Here is a 5,442-nt window from a genome sequence, read left to right on the forward strand (position 1 = left end):
AAAAAAAAAAAAAAAGTAGTTCCTTTTCATTGCCGTGTTCTGTCATGTGAATATACCACATTAGCACATTTTGTTTATCCATTAACCTGTTGATGGATATTTGGACTGTTTCCTGTTTGGGATTATTATGAATAGTGTTGCTATGAATATTCATGTACAAGTCTTTGTGGACATATGTTTTCATTTCTTTTGGATAGATACCTAAGAATGGAGTTTCTGGGTCAAATGGTAAGTTTAGTTTCAACTTTTTAAGAAACTGCCAAACTGTTCTTCAAAGTGGCTGTACCATTTTACTTTCTCTCTTTTTTTTTTTTTTTTTTCTGAGACAGGGTCTCCCTTTGTCACCTAGGCTGGAGTACAGTGACACAACCTCAGCTCACTGCAACCTCCGCCACCTGGGCTCAACTGATTCTCCTGCCTCAACCTCGCGAATATCTGAGACTATCATGTGCCCCCACACCCGGCTAATTTTTTCATATTTTTAGTAGAGACATGGTTTCACCATGTTGGCCAGACTGGTCTCAAACTCCTGACCTCAAATGATCCACCCACCTCAGCCTCCCAAAGTGCTGCTATTACAAGCATGAGCCACAGTGCCTGGTCCATTTTACATTTTCATCAGAAATGTATGAGGTATCCGGTTTCTCCACATCCTTACCAACACTGTATTAAATATCTTTTTCCCACTGAATTGCCTTGGCCAAAAATAAATAGACCTTACATGTGAGGTCTGAGCTCTCAATTCAAGTCCATTGGCCTATACATCCATCTTTATGCTAGTACCACATTGTTTTGATTACTGTAGCTTTGTAGTAAGTTTTGAAATCAGGAAGTGTGAGTCCTCCAGTTTTGTTCTTTTCCAAGATCATTTTCACTATTCCAGATCCTTTGCCTTTCCATATTAATTTTAGAATAAGCTTGTTAATTTCTGCAAAAATGACAACCAAGATTTTGATAGGGATTTAAAGGGGAAAGCAAACAGGTTTTCTATACTCAAAAACACTTCTAAAACCAAATTATCTGGGATTTTTTTCCCCCGCACATCAAGCAGTTCTTCAGTTCTCTGCAAACTGAAGTCCTCTGCAAACAAAATTCAATGACTCAATACAATTCTGACAGTAGCTACCTGGAGTTAGTGTGAGACCCCACAGCTTAACGGCTCAGTCCCACAATACTGCCCCTGATTTCAAATGCCAATCTCAAGTAATGGGTCCCCAGGTTACCCACACTTCTGTGTGACTTAGCTACAAGTGAGGGTTTCCTACAACCACCTGTTCAGACTCAATAATCTGCTGTAATGGCTCGCAGAACTCAGGGAAGCACTTACATCTACAGTTTATTATAAAGGATACAACTCAGGAACAGCCAAATGGAAGAGATGCATAAGACAGGGTATGAGGAGGGAGGCGCACAAAGCTTCCATGGCCTTTCAGGCCCTGCACCCTGCCAGCACCTTAATGTGTTCACCAACCTGGAAGATCTCCAGACCCTGTCATTTAGGGTTTTTATGGAGGTCTCATTATGTAGGCATGATTTATTATATCATTGACCTTCTGTGATTGACATTAATCTTCAGCCCTTCTCCCCTCCCCAGAGGTCAAAGAGATGGGGCTGAAAATTCCAGCCCTCTAATTATAAGGTTGATTTCTCTGTCGACCAGCCCCCATCCTCCAAGAGTCACCTCATTAGCATAAACCCAGGTATGGTTGAAAGGGGCTTATTATGAATAACCAAGGGTGTTCCTCTCACCCCTATCACTCAGGGGAATCACAGGAGTTTTAGTAGCTCTGTGCTATGAACCCGGGGCAGAGACCAAATATATATTTCTTCTTGTGTCACAGAATTGCATTAAATTTGCAGATCAATTTGGGCAATATTACAATATTGCTATCTTAACAATAGTAGTTTATCTGTTTTGTTTTGTTTTTAGAGATGGGTCTTGCTATGTTGCCCAGGCTGGCTCGTGCAGTCCTCCCACCTTGGCCTCTCTAAGTGCTGAGATTACAGGTGACAATAGTAGTTTGTTGTGTCTATATACAGGATCATGTCATCTGTGGGGAAAAAAAAGACAGTTTTACTTCTTTTCCACTGTTGATGCCTTTATTCTTATTTTTTGGCCTTATCACACTGACTTGAACCTCCAGGACAATGTTGATTAAAAGTGGCAAGAGCAGACATTCTTGCCTTGTTCCTGATCTTAAGCAGAAACATTCAGTCTTTCGTCATTATATGTAATGTTGACGGTAGGTTTCAGTTAGATATGCTTTATCAAGTTCAGAAAACTCCCTTTTATTCCAAGTTCGAGGTTTTTTTTTTTTCAATCATCAATGGATGTTGGATTTTGTCAAATGTTTTTTCTGCATCTGTTGAGATCATATGATTTTGTCCTTTATTTTATTACTACAGTGATTCATCTTAATTGGTTTTCAGATGTTAAATCAACCTTGCTTTCCTGGGATAAAGCCCGCTTGGTCATGGTATATACTTCTATGTATGTGTCGCTGGGTTTTATTTGCTAATTTTGTGCTAAGGATTTTTGCATCTGTGTTCAAAAAGGGTATTGGTCTGTAGTTTTCTTTTCACATGATATCTTTGGCTTGAATCAGGGTAATACTGGCCTCACAGAATGAGTTGGGAAGTGTACTTTCCTCCCCTACTTTCTGAAATAATTTGTGAAAGATTGGTATTATGTGTTTTTAAATTATTTGATAGAATTCACTAGTAAAGTGTTCTGTGACTGGGTTTTTCTTTGTAGGGAGATTTTAAGTACTAATTCCATTTGCTTACTTGCTATAGGCCTATTCAGACTTTATTTCTTCATAACTCAGTTTTAATAATCTGTATCTTTCTGGAAATTTGTTCATTTCATCCAAATTGTTCCATTTGTAATTTTTCCTTGTAATTATTTTGTTTCTGTGGGGTCAGTAGTGATTTTGTAATTTATGTTTCCTTTCACAGGTTACCTTCCCACTTCCATGCCCTCTCTGACTCTTTCCTCACCCCTACAGTCTGGTGTCCACCCAGCACTGGCAGCTCTTCCTGAAGTCACCAATATCCTCCAAGTTGCCAAAGTCAATGGACTCTTGCAGTCCTTTCTTGGCCTCACTGAGGCAATTGACATTGTAGACAACCTCCTTTTTAAAAGGGAATTTACAAAAGTAATATGTAAGTACATTCTGGTGATACCAAAAGAAAAAAGAAATCAAATCATACCAATGTACATAAAGAGTAAAACTCAGCCTTAGCTGAGTGGCTGAAAAGAAGCCACTACTCCCTACTTCCACATCCTCCTGCCCCAGAAAGAACTATTATTAACAGATTGCTGTGGACTCTTCAAAGCCTTTTTCTGTTTATTTACCTCCATATATATTGACTTGATTTTGCCAATAATAAGTCGAGTCATGCCACATAGAGTCCTAGCTTGCTTTTTCACTTGACAATATGTATGATATAGTTTGGATGTCTGTCCTCTCCAAATCTCACGTTGAGATGTGAGCCCTAGTTTGAAGATGGGGCCTGGTGGGAGATGTTTGAGTAACAGGGCTAGATCCCTCATGGCTTGATGCTGTTCTCTAAATAGTGAGTCAGTTCTCATGAGATCTGGTTGGTTAAAGTGTGTGGCACCTCCCCTCACTCTCTCTCTCTTGCTTCTGCTCTCGCCATGTGATGTGCCTGCTCCAGCTTCACCTTCCACCATGAGTAAAAGCTCCCTGAAGCCTCCCTGGAAGCCAAACAGATGCTGCTGTCATGCTTGTACAGCTTGCAGAACTGTGAGCCAATTAAGCCCCTTTTGTTTACAAATTATCCAGCCTCAGGGATTTATAGCAATGCAAGAATGGCTTAACCCAATGTATTAGAGATTTTCCATGTCATCACACATATATCCTTCTCTTCTTGATTTGAATTATTCCATAGTGTTCCATTGTACTGATGCTCTATAATTCATGAAACTCTAGCCCTACTGACTGACCTTTAAGTTGTTTCCATATTTTAATTATGTAAATTTTGCTGTAGGCTCCCATTCCCAGGAGTATGGCCTATTAGGTACTCATCTCAGCACTTTGGGAAACCAAGGCAGGAGGATCACCTGAGCCCAACAGTTCGAGACCAGCCTGGACATTATGCATTAAGCATAACATTTTTACTGGACTCATTGGAAACCAGAAAAATCCTAAAAGAGAAAAGAAAAAAACAAATGCAGACAAGCAAAAGCCTTGAGCTGAAACCAGAACAGTATATGACGGGAACTTACTAGTCAAGGCTGCCCTGAAGAGAATGCCAAGAGCCCTTCAATCAATCTGTGAGACTCAGCCCAGGTGGGGACCTGAACTCGAGACTCTTGCATCAAGGTGGGGACTCTAGAAGGGAGCAAAGGTGGTTCCAGGTCCTTAGTCCCATAGTTTTCCCTAGAAACAAAAGCCGGACACTCTCTGGAGAGTGTCCCTATTCACCTAAACTCATGCTCTCAAAGAGAACCAAACAAACTCCATCAGGTGAGGGCCAGCAGAAACCCTACACAACAGATGTACATGCCTGAGAGGGGAATTGTCAGCTACATAATAAGCACTCTTATATCTGAAATGTCTACAGAAATAAGATATGGAATCACAGAAGTAAGCAGCAAAGAAGAGGCTATCTGAGAGAACAAAATAGAATTACAGAAGATTAGAATGTCTAGCAAAGAAAAAATAGGATTGCTAAAGTAAGTAAACTTAGTGGACCGAATATTAGGTAGGTATGATGGCATGTACCCATAGTCCCAGCTACTGGGGAGGCTGAGGTGGGAGGATTGCTTGAGCCCAGGGGGTCGAGGCTACAGTGAGCCATGATTGTGCTACTGCACTCAAGCCTGGGTGACAGAGCAAGATCCTGTCTCAAAAAACAAACACAAAAAAATAACTTAGTGGACATGGAAAAAGAGGACACCATGTGTGTCTTGATGTGATGCAGTGTAAACTACACAGCCCAGTGTATAAAGTGGGGTTGCCCAATAAGAACCCACATCTAATTGAGCCTTCACAGCTGAGTTCTGGTTTACAGCAACACAGGAGAGAGAAAAATGGGTTAAAGACACCATGAAGAAGGTGAGAGACAAAACCAGAAATTGGGACATTCCACAGAACAACTGATCCAGTTTCTTCAACATGTCACTGCCACGAGGAAAAAAAAAAGGTAGGGATCGCTCTAGATTAAGAGAAATTTAAGAGACATAATTACTAAATGCAATATGTGGCTCCTGCAGACCAACTATAAAAAGATATCTTTGAGGGGACCGGGCGCGGTGGCTCACGCCTGTAATCCCAGCACTTTGGAGAGGCCAAGGCGGGCGAATCATGAGGTCAGGAGAGCGAGACCATCCTGGCCAACACGGTGAAACCCCGTCTCTACTAAAAATACAAAAAAACTAGCTGGGCGAGGTGGCAGGCGCCTGTAGTCCCAGCT

Source organism: Mandrillus leucophaeus, unplaced genomic scaffold (genome assembly GCF_000951045.1).
Source record: "Mandrillus leucophaeus isolate KB7577 unplaced genomic scaffold, Mleu.le_1.0 Scaffold216, whole genome shotgun sequence".
Taxonomy (NCBI): Eukaryota; Metazoa; Chordata; class Mammalia; order Primates; family Cercopithecidae; genus Mandrillus; species Mandrillus leucophaeus.